Raw genomic sequence first — 13,089 nt, 5'->3', positions numbered from 1 at the left:
CTATGTATGGTCACAATATCATATCACCTAGCAAAAAGTATAGTAGAGCCTTAACAAGGATCATGTCTGATTAGTTCCCTTAGAAACCCATTTTTCGGGATAAAATAGCGTATGTTCTATTCCTGGACATAATGTTTCTCTATGCCAAATATTATACAAACCTGTTCAGGCGTGATTGAATAACAAAAATATAAACTTTCGCCATTATTATAATGGTCCTGACGCTGTCCTGACGCGACTTTACCCGCATTAAAATTGTTTAGTCTATGTTTTACTCTGAGTTTAATATACTAAGGGAAAAACGATACATGTCCAGTTGAGATTTATACCAGAGAGGATAAAGATATATGTCCAGTTTATTGCGAAAACAGGTTTACCCCAATTTCAGTCCCTACATTTCCAAATGTCTAAAAAATAAATAATTAGTTTGTAGGTATTTAAGTAAGCAGTGATTTAAAACCAAATAGTATAAATATATTTGTATATTTGTTCAGATTAGGGAGCTATTAAGTATATGGCGAAAACAGTTTTCACCACTTTTCTACCCCTTAAATTTTTAACTTCGAAAAATCCTGAAAATACTTTTTTTTTTAGGTATTTAAATCAACAATGTTTGAAACCAAAAAGCATAGCGATTTCTGCCCAAGTTATGGGGATTTAGAGGGAGATTTTAAGGAAATTGCAAAGACAGTTTGCGCCCCTTTTCACTCCCTTATTTTTATAATTTCCTAAATCCTATACCATTATATAGGTACTTTAATTTAGCAATTTTTTTGAACCAAATAGCAGTACCATATCTGCACAGGTTAGGGAGTTAAAAATAAAATGGTGTAAACATTTTTCAACCCTGTTCACCTCCTGGAGAAAATAAAGCATGCTATATCGTCACAAACCCGCTGCGAAATCTGTTCTTGGTCTGACGATTTCTATGATATAAGGTGTTATGGGAGCAGCTACAGTAGTCCACGCAGCAGCTTTTACGAAAACCTGGTACCGTGGAGTGTGTGTGTGTTTGTGTGTGTGTGTATATATATATATAATACACATAAAAAGAGAGCTTAGAGCTTAGTTTATCGGTGAGTACACTTCATTTTGTATGTTATAATTACTGGCCATAATCAGGCACTCAGACGCTTTCACATAGACTTATTCATTTTGATTATTTTAAACTTTTTTCTATTACATTAACTTTACATGGCTTCACATTCATGGGTGCAAAAAACCTAGATTAGAACTATGGTCAGTAGGCCTTCTGCGTTAAACAGTTTAAATCCCACTAAATGCAACACTACTTCCACAAACCCGCAAGAACATAGACAAGTTGTCACGGCAATCTTTATAAAAGCTCTCTACTATCCCTCACCGAATGTCAAAAACAAAGCTGTCTTGTGCCTGTGTGTACATCTACGGCCGTACAAGTCACTGTAATGCCCACTGGATGTCCTCACGCCCCGTGGTCTTATTCTGTAATAGTACCTAGCAATAAGTTGTATTATAATTTTATTTATGTTGCATTTCCTTCACGTATAGCTTTATGCTCTCTTGGGCGATTGTATAAGCATCGATTTTGTTTCTGATGGTAGACATCAGTCAGCAGATAACTATAATGTTTAAATAAAATATTACAAGGAAACTAAAATTGTTCGTTTTGTCGTACACCATAAGTTGAATATTAATTTGTATAGACATACATTGATTGCATTTTGAGCGTAAAAGGGTTTTATCTGCGCCGATCATTCAACAATAGGGGACAATTCAAAATTGTCTTGGAATAAAATAAAGAGTATAAACTGTCTGAGTAGCCCATCAGGAGTTTACGAGCTGATTGCGTACAAGAAAAAAACCTGAAAGGCGGCCTTTCCGATGGGGCACAATTCAGGGTTTTCTTTCGCTTAAAACAGAGCGAACAGCCAACTCTGGAAAGGCAGCCCATCAGGATTTTACGAACTGTATGCGTACAAGGAAAAACCTGAAAGGCGGCCTTTCCGATGGGGCGAAATTCAGGGTTTTCTTTCGCTTAAAACAGAGCGAACAGCCAACTCTGGAAAGGCAGCCCATCAGGATTTTACGAACTGTATGCGTACAAGGAAAAACCTGAAAGGCGGCCTTTCCGATGGGGCGAAATTCAGGGTTTTCTTTCGCTTAAAACAGAGCGAACAGCCAACTCTGGAAAGGCAGCCCATCAGGATTTTACGAACTGTATGCGTACAAAGAAAAAACCTGAAAGGCGGCCTTTCCGATGGGGCGAAATTCAGGGTTTTCTTTCGCTTAAAACAGAGCGAACAGCCAACTCTGGAAAGGCAGCCCATCAGGATTTTACGAACTGTATGCGTACAAGGAAAAACCTGAAAGGCGGCCTTTCCGATGGGGCACAATTCAGGGTTTTCTTTCGCTTAAAACAGAGCGAACAGCCAACTCTGGAAAGGCAGCCCATCAGGATTATACAAACTGTATGCGTACAAGGAAAAAACCTGAAAGGCGGCCTTTCCGATGGGGCGAAATTCAGTGCCCACAACGATCTAACGAAAACTAAAAATTTCTGAAAGGGAGCCTTTCCGATGGGGCACAATTCAGGGTTTTCTTTCGCTTAAAACAAGGCGAACAGCCAACTCTGGAAAGGCAGCCCATCAGGATTTTACGAACTGTATGCGTACAAGGAAAAAACCTGAAAGGCGGCCTTTCCGATGGGGCACAATTCAGGGTTTTCTTTCGCTTAAAACAAGGCGAACAGCCAACTCTGGAAAGGCAGCCCATCAGGATTTTACGGACTGTATGCGTACAAGGAAAAAACCTGAAAGGCGGCCTTTCCGATGGGGCACAATTCAGGGTTTTCTTTCGCTTAAAGCAAAGCGAACAGCCAACTCTGGAAAGGCAGCCTATCAGGATTTAAATAATTGTGTGTGTGCTCGAAAAAACCTGAAAGGCGCCCTTTCCAATGGGGCGCAATTCAGTCGCCCCGCTAGGGCTGGGTGCACACAGAATCTGGCAAGACGCGACACCACATTAAATATAAAGGCTGTATTCAGTGAGAAACTAGTCATGGAAGAATGTCTAAAATGTTTAGTTGCTAATAAAAACTAATGTTTCAACAAAAAAAATCTTTTTAGCGGTCAATTGTGTTTGTTCAGGTATATTCCACACTCTATTTTCAGGAAATTTTACACCTCCACATGATTATTTGACATTAAAAGATACACATGAAACCTTCCTATATTTGAAGTATAACGTCCCGGGCAACTTTAAATGATGCAGATGTAATGTCTGTAGAATACTACGATTTTATTTTCTTCACACTCTTCTCGTTTCCACTTACCTATCGCACAGTGATAGCTATTAAGGTTTTAAAATAAACAATAATTATGAATTTCACGTTTTTTTTGTGGAAAAAAAACAGTATTTATGAAGAAAAAAAAACAGATATTTTTTTTTAACCCTAACTGGTTTAAAGTTTCAAGTTGTAGGATTGTGTGACGTTTTGCGAGTCTAGTGTTTCATAATCGCGTTGTTGCGTGCTGCGTCGTTTCTTGCGAAGTTTTCAAACCTGGCCTCAGATCGAAGTGTCCTCCGAGCAGGTATTCGGAAACAGCCGGCACGTCTGGGCGACTCCCCCGTCACACACATCTCGGTTAGGACTCGCGACTCCCGCGCGCCATCACAGGGAATTACGTACGACCGTCCTTCATGCGGCATTAATAATGAACATCCAGAGCTCGCCGTAACTCACGTTTCCCCCCGAGGGGGCGTAGCGCGCGCGTGATGGGTTACGGAAAGGGGAGGCGTGGAGTTGAAGTAGCGCCGCGTAACGAACGGCCTTGCGCGACGGCGAGAGTGGTGTTAATTCAGTCGGCAGCTGTGCTTGGGTGGGTAAAGGTACGTACGCCCCAGCCACGCCGCTAGAGTTCGCTTCAGATCAACGAGTAGGCCTATCGCAACTTGAACAAACCAAGAACTCTTCACAGTTCCGCACAAATGAATCTCCGTGGAAAATTTTGTTTCCTTATTCCCTTACTGTGAAGCAATCCGATTACTTAACGTAAAACTTAACAAATTCACAATTAAAAAAAAAAAATTAGCTATTTTTTTGGTACCTTTTCGCCGAAGATGTGTAAACATCTAACCTCGGTAACGAGCCAATTCATGTGTTCTCATGCTGCAAATAAATTTATAATATGAAAATCGGACACAAACCTTAACGAAACATATATTAAATTAAGTCGTTGTGTGATAGATATATACGCAAATTAAGTTTTCAAATACATATCTTTACGCAAATTACACGTAGTTTCTGCAACCCACCGCTAGAATTCGCTGCAAGAGTAGCTACGTAGACTATCGAATTATTTGATCACAAACCGAAATATTCAACTTTATAATGAAACGGCTCCGAAAAAAAGCAAAAAATATTTAAAAAAAATAGTAAGACCCGGGATTAGAAAATATTTTTGGCAAGGTATATTATTAAAATACTGCCCGTCATTTTATAAATCATTAACAAGATATTTCTTTAAAGTTTCCGCATACGTTAGAATTTTAACTTTTATTACATTACTAAAATTTTAATCTCAAACAATAAAAAACAAATATTTTTAACACTAAATACATGTTCTTTTTTTTTTTTTTGCTGATAAGTCTCAAATCAGTCTAAATACTTCCAACAAACAAACTGGAGACTTTTTGAGTTGATTCAACATTATTGTTTCATAATATTATGTTACTTTTAAGTTCTTAAAGAAGTAATTTTATTTCCTAATGACGAGGTTTGAACCACATCAAATATTTTCTTGAGCATTACAATCGCGTGCTCTACCGCTGCGCTGTGGAACCAAGGCTCTTGAAAGTTAAAAGGATAGTATGTATAATAATCATTATAATGCCGTCTTTCTTACGTATTTTAAAACTTGTAATTACTTTTTACCATGATTTTTTTAGTTCATCTAACATTTTAGAAGGTAGGTTCAATACCATAAAGTTTATTCGGCACACCGATATGTTTTATGTCTCCTAATGTTTACGAAAGTGACTTTACTCGGGTTTATATTTCTACACGCGAGGCCACCATCTTGACGACTTCGGCACCGTGGTCACACATTTCCGTTCTTTCGACTTCCGTTACATTCACGAAATTACTCTTCCCAAATGCCGTATCATGAGAGTTAAGATGTTTACACATCAAGAAACAATATAAATAACAGGTACTAAGATTAAAATTTGTGTTCACTTACTGTTAATAAAGAAAACAAGTGAATGAGCAATGTGGCTTAACTATCTCTCACCCGAAAGAACGCGGGTTCAAGTATTGTTCCAGTCATTCCGATTTTTTGTGTTTCTCGTTGTTTTCCTGAAATCACTCCAGAAAACATATCACTAAGATGAGCGAAAACCAGATTCCTCTTCCCAATATTTCTGATGCACACAAACGCAAACGAAAAACAAAACTCATAATTTAAATGAAACGTTTGTCAGCAACTTGTCAGCAACTTTCCTTAACCTAAGAGAGTGCGAAAGAAAACGTACATGCGCTTCTCCTTAAGTTCTTACAATATAAATCCATTAAGAATAAAAATAAATAGACACTACATCATTGTTCATCCTGACATTCACTCGGTACGCACAGAATATCACTCTACCACTTTACTGGAAGGGTACAGAGCCTGCCTAGTACCTTATATGTTTCACTCCTTCATTTAATGAAAAAAACATTGAAACAACTTAGCTAATATCCAATGCATCAGCAATACTGCATATAGCATTTCAGTTGCTCACTGTGATTGAAATAGTTTTATTTTTCTTGTCTCATTATTTTTTTAAAACCGCATACCAAATCAATCAGAGGAGGATCCCTCAGTGAATTAAATGTCTTGTAATCAAAAATTTTATAAAAAATTCTTACAATAATATAATGCAAAAAAAATTATTTTTTTTTAAAGCTGTCACTAACAATTAAAAGTTTCAGTGGGTACACTTGAAACTAACAAGGTTTGGTAACGTATACATCCTAATAAGTTACAAAATAAGGGAACATCATTTAATTTTATTTATGTTTCAATGGTGGTTATCATTGTTTAGTTGCAGAATGATTTCCTTATAATTCATTTATGGATTTTTCTTTTAAATACACTAGATCTTTATGACGAATGCTTTCCAGGAAATTTATTGTTAAACTTATAAATGAAACATATCTAACTTGTGAGTTAGGTATAATAACCAATAGTAAACTTTTACCTTCGTGAAATGGGCTCTTTTATAAATATCATTGGTGGTATAAAGTAACCAAAAAGGGCAAAATTGATGTTACTCTTAATCTATACAATGCTTATGTAGTTGCTATGACTCCGACATAAATTTAAGTGGCTCTTGTTAACAGTATTTGAGTGCTGTGGGTTCACAGAAAAATTCTTCTTTTTTTATGTCGTTCACATTCACACTCTATTTCCTCTCTTCCAATAACCCCCTTCCTTACTCCAAATGACACCCACCTTCCCACCACTTCCTTCAACCCTTATAAGTTGAGAACTATTTTCACCTCTTTCCCTCTCCTCTTCCTCATCGATCAGAAAATTATAGTTTTCTCCATCTCGTTTTTTTCCAACGCCGTTTAATTTTTAAACATCGCACTGCTTGAAAAAGTTCTCTTAAATTTATTGCTGGTAAGAATTATTTGGTAACAAAAAAAATTTTAATAAATAAATAAATACAAATACTGAATATACGAAAAAATTTGGTAAATTGATTTTTTTTTTAAATTTTTTAATTTAATTTTTGGCGGCCGGTCGGAAAGGGGGGGGGGTAGAGAGAGATTTTTCAGGATAATACTAGTGCCCTATATAAACACAAAACTTATCAATTGTTCTTTACACGACCCTCGTATATTCAGACATGCAAAGTCATTCATTCAAATGTAAATACAGATGCTTTTCAGTAAATTATGGAATAACAATATTCTTGAAAACTCTCTTTATACTTAAATTTGCAAGGTGCCAGCGGCGTGGACATCTTAAACTGAAAGAGCTCACAAATTATTTATATTTGTTATCATCATTCAATGGTGAAAAATAAAACCATGTACCTTATCTCTTGAAGCTACGAAAATGTGTATGGTTCGTTATTTGAAAAAAAGTGCGAGCCTTTCAGTACTCGCCAGAGATCAATAACATCTATCCCCGGTAACGAGCAAACATGTGTTCTCAGGTTTCAAATACACGTATAATACGAAACTATAACAAGATATTTAAAGTAGAATTCTCTTAAATAATGCCGAGCATGATAAAGATATACGCAATTTTGTGGTTTTAATCACATTTCTGGACGTGAATTACACGTATTTTCCGCACCCGCCGCTAAAATTCGCTTCCGGAAGAGCTACGACAACTATCGAATCATTCGATTCGCAGAGAAAAATTTTAAATTCTATGACGAAACGACTCCGATAAAAGCGAAAAAAATATTTAAAATATACTATACCTTTTGAACATGATTTTCTAAAAGGAATTTCATAAAAATACTGCCCATCCTGTTAAAATTCTACAATCAGTTAAAAATACATATTTTCCCTTTGACTTTGTGAACTTTGGTTTGCGCCTTTCGCTAACAGATTGAAGACTTGGATGTGCTAGCATGTGGAAAGGAGCTGATACTCGATACATCTTTCTGCGGTTCAATGTTGGCTGTAATATTTGTTACACATCTCCGTTCCATGCGACTTCCGCCCCATTTACGAAAAGACTTAAACCAAATCTTGGACACCGAAATGAGGTTACACAAAAAAACTGATACCGTGTCCGTTTCCCGACGTTAAGGACTAGTTTTTCCGTACATTTTCGCGGTATATGTCCGTGAAAATGTTTCGTAAGTGTATAGGCGTTCCCAAGCAGTGCGTCGAGTGTGGGCTGCACCCGAGGAAATATGGGGGAAAATTTATATATATATATATATATATATATATACATACATATACATATATATGTATTCAAAATTTTGCTTAGTTAAAACAGTCACGTCACGTTAGAATAATAATTTCAACTTTATAATTCTTCATTTAAGTTGTAGGTAGATTTTTTTTCGTCCCGTCAATTTAAGATTGAAATACACTGTACAAAAAAAAAAGCGGTAGCGAGGAAGAAGTCGGTCGTGTTCTGTAGCAGTAAAAACCAATCCCAGCTCAATTGTAAAAAAAAATTGCAGGACTCCACTTTTCCCCCTCCCATATCGGTTTCCCGTGGTTACTCGTAATCAATCCAGGCAAATGCTGGGGCGATTGCTAACCTCGGATTGATTCTGTCCCCAATGTTGAGGCTTGTAGTTGCACGTCTCCGCCTGTACTAAGGCTGGAACACAATCAATACAAACATACCTGCACAACACAAAACAAGTACTGCGGCTTGGCTAAAATAAACATAAACTTTAGCACATTCCTTTTTGTAGTATCGTGGTTTTACCTGCTGCTGTAGTTGTTACAGTGTGTAAATAATCACAATAATTTACGTAATAAAACGAGATATAGCAGAAAAATTTAACTCTAACTGAAAGAACAATTTTTTTTCTCATTTTGAAGTTGCGCCATGGTGTTAATAGCTTAACTTCATGGCGCAAACACACAAAAAGAAAATTAATACGTGGGTAAATCTATTCAACACAAGCCTTTTTTCAATAAAGTTTTCACGTGACAGCGTAGGACGACATTCAGGGATACCAATTGACCAAGAACGTAACAAATATTAAATAATAATATAATATTAAGAAAGAGTTAAACAATTAGCAAACTCTAATTATGATATTAATACCGCGCTTGTGTAAATGCTTATCGCCATGTACGATTGTATCTAATTTGATAGAATTACGCGAAGTTTAGCTGTTATATATAACTTAACACTGAGTTGTCATTGTGAAACGCTTTAGTTGATTGTGTTAGTGCATTTTGACATAGCTCTCAACGAAAAGCAAAGTAAACAATAAAATTTTAATTTTCCAACTATTTGTTTTCAGTCCACATAATACGGAGGAGGAAATATAAAACCATTAAGATAACTGAAAGCAGTTTGATAAATGACAGTGTCGTTGGGAGTGAATGTATGTATATGTGTTTTTTGTCTTAAACTATGCGGCACTTAATATATTAGGAAATTACGGTAAAATGATTTTAAAACTGTTGGCGTGGAAAATTAGATATTTTTAATATTCACTCAATTGTAAACAGAGGAAAAAATTGCATCATAGGACATGCGGCTACGCAAAGTAAAAAACAATTTTAATTTTGGTCATGCACTCAATCGTTAGAAATCACTCGATTATCTGATATAATGCTTTTCCTGTCGTGAGTGAGGCAGTATTTAGGCACAATGATAAAAATTTTCCCCTCAATATAACAATCCCTAAAAATTCCTAAAAATCCCTAAAAATCATTCTTTGATCTTCGTATATTTCTTAGACCTTCGTAAAGTGACATGAATTTATTTTACTTTCTTTAAAGTATAACAATCATCTTGCAGTGTAACCAAACCTTTTTCTAACACTTGTTAAGTACAACGAAAACCTACTCTTCTTCTTACACATTCATGTTCACCCTGTTAAAATTGGAACATGGAACTAGGAAGAATATATCTGGCGTAGTTCAAAAAGATCCAGAACTTCTAAGACGTATTAGATCCGTTTAAGACAAAGAAGGTCCGTCCATTTGATAAAAATTGTATTTTTCTACTTAAAATTACGTCAATTGACTCCAAAAAAAATTTCGTGTCCATTTTTCGTATTATATGTTTATTTGCGACATGAAATTTTACCGAGGTTTACTGAATGAATCAATAAAATATTTTTAATCCCCACTCTGCACCAAATAATGCGATAGTGTGAAATAATTATTTTTCTACACAATTGAATAGATGTTCAATTAAAGCTAATAACTTTCCTATTAATCAAAGTAATTTTTTACAGTATTACTAGTCAAATATATTCCTTTTTTTGCCGCATATATCTTCTAAATATTTGTTTTTTTTCTTTTTCTTTAAAAGTATAGCATGTTAGAATTTATTTTCAATTGTTTTCAATAGTAACGTTATTTTATTATTGCGTAGCAAACATTTTAATTCACAGTATCAAATAATTTGGCGCAGGGTTGGGATTAAAAAAAGTTTTTTATGCCTATAATTAATAAAATATGTCACTGTGTGAATTTTTAATTTTTTTTTTTATTCAGAACCGTAATCTATTGGCATTTCAACTGTTCTCAGCTTGACGTTGCGTTATGGTACACTCTGCACAGACCAGGCACAAAATATGATTGGCTTGTTTTACAATATAATTCTTAAAACCTTGTCTCCTGACGGACACAGGTAGAACGAATTTGAGGTTAAAAAAAATTGAAGCGGTTATACGGCAGATTTTAAATGCTGTTAGTGGTCATTTTATTTCGAGGGTATTTAAACATAATCTGCGTTAAATTTCTTAATTCTGTGACTGGTAACATGTCTCATGTTTAACATTTCTCCAAATCAATAACGACGTCACTTGCAAAGCCTCATTTGATGATTGTTTACAAACACTAAAACCTTCATTAAGTTGTTTACAAACACTGTTGACTGAACAACAGTGGCAAAATTCTATGGAGTTTTATTAGTTTTAATTTGAGAACCATAAAATTTGAAACAAGTAATATGTCACACACTAAATAATATATATTACAATAAAATTAAATTATAAATCAATTAAATAAAAATACAAATAAAAAATAAATACATAAATATTTCAAAGGGTAAATAAAATACACTTTAAATTATTTAAACAAAAAATGTCAGTCTGAGTACCGTTTGTTAAAAAAAAATCTTGTTGTATTTACTGTTCACGTCTACTGAAATATGAAAGTTCTCATTGCAAATCGAAACCCAATACTGGCCCGTTTGCGCGGAAGTAAAGAATCTGTCAAATTCCATCATTCTTTGGAACATTCTGATCTCATATGGTGATGGACATATAGGAAGGTGTTAGGGAAATGAATTGCTCAATTTTTGGCAAATATCCAAGCAGAGGTGAGGATGGTGGAGAACGCGCCATCGATTTATTGGGCACAAGGAGGGAACTAAAGGTGCAATTCCGCAAATCACTTTTTTTTTTTGGAAGGGACTGTTATCCTAATTTGAAAAAAAAAGTGAATTTTTTCTGGTATTTAATGAAGGAAATTTTGTATGAAAAAAATGTACCCGCAACATGCCACGGACGTTTAACAGGAATACGCATGCGCGTTTTATACAGTTGTGTTCAAACGCAAGATGTACAACGTAGCACATGGTTTGTTTTCAAATGAATAAATACTAGTTGATACAACAAACTAATCGAACAACATATAATCGTTTATTAACAGCAAAAATTACTACTTGTACTTGTAAAACATCTCTGAAACGACTGAATACATTTTTTGTAATTTTGTTTTCTTCAGGTTTACGTATAATGTATTTGTAAAAAAATGTTTGCTAACACTTACATATCTCCGATGTTAATTACCGCTATGATGAACGCTTTGCTATCTCATCCTTTTAATGTTAACATGCTTCAGTTTATTTTTAAAACTAAACTAAACGTTGCCGTCCAAAGGTCACATGTTTGGTTCGTGAGTCGTAATGATAAATCACCGTGTTAGGTATTTGAATTATTTTTTCCCAGTAAAAAAAAAATGTAATGGAACATAAAGTATTCCTGTGTAGCTTGCAAGATGTTTTCGTGTTGTAGTATTTTATCATGTGAAAGAAGTGTGACTTCAAACGCGCGCATATAAATTGTTTATATGATTATTTAGTCAATAACACAATACATTTGACACGGATGGTTTAAATAAATGTCTCACATAAACCATTAAAGTATTAAAAATATCGTGAATGATATCTCAATGTATACGTAAAATACAAAACTTATTATTGGTCAGCTGTTTCGTAGAACATTCATACACGGAAGTTGATTGCTAGTATATGTAGGGTTAATCCTTTAATCGAGGCATATTGGAGTTATGGTACGTTTACATGTGATCTGTTATCCATGTAAACATGTAATACTTATATAACATTAAGTGTCCTTAATTAAAGCAGGAGAGGATTTATGCTAAAACAATACACGAAAACCACTACGTGCTCATTTATATGGTTTTTGACACCACTCATATTGTTTTAAACAGTAGTGACATTATAAGAATACTCACCGTTAGTGTTTCTGTGAAAAGTTCATTAAGGATAGGTACATTTGAAGCTTTATAATAGAGTCAACCTTAAGCTTCACGATGTTAAATTGTTATTTTGTGATAAACTACTACACGCAATACAATACAACTCATTGACTGTATCAAACATTTTCAGTGAATGTCGGGTTCAAAGAAGAAGTATTTTCATAGCTAGTGTTGAAATAAGTGTTTTTTTCATATTTTATGATCACTTTCGCGATTAAGAAAAGGCGCGCATGTGATAGCTAGAAACAAATACAAGACAGTTTTTTGACACATTTGTTCGACAAATCTGTCATTTTTTTAACCAGTCCAAAAGATGTCGGAAGATATGCGCAGTATGAAAATGAATATGTTTCAAATATACGTTGCTAATTTGTGCTAAAAAAAATTAAATACAATTCTTGGAGAAACGTTGTTAAGGTAGACACATTTATTAAAAAAAAAAAACTCCACTGCTTAATATTTCTTAATACGATGGGACATTTTTATAGCAATATAAAATAATATTTTTAACCATTAACAAAAAAAAATATTTTTGTGTAATTACATGTCACCAGGTTATTTTTCATACAAACGCTTGTGTTTATAGCCTACAGTTGTCATGTGTTGGTTTCTTGTTAATTTGGTATTAAGCCGTAACAGTTTAACAAACATTTGTACAACTATTATGAAAAGTCTACATATGTACATTATTTACATAAAATAATTTTCCCGTTTTAATGGTATTTTATAATAGTTAAATTAACACTATTTTCATCAAATCTCACATTAAATTGAAGGTAAGCAAACATAGTTATTCTTAAAAAAACTAAATATTAGCACAGTAGTATATAATAGGGGTTCCGAGCGCAGGTATCAGGTAATGGATTGAAGATTGTCGGTCCGCCATC

Source organism: Bacillus rossius, chromosome 14, assembly GCF_032445375.1.
Source record: "Bacillus rossius redtenbacheri isolate Brsri chromosome 14, Brsri_v3, whole genome shotgun sequence".
In the NCBI taxonomy this organism is placed as follows: domain Eukaryota; kingdom Metazoa; phylum Arthropoda; class Insecta; order Phasmatodea; family Bacillidae; genus Bacillus; species Bacillus rossius.
The sequence above is the reverse complement of the archived record's forward strand: the minus strand, read 5'-3'. Positions refer to the sequence as shown.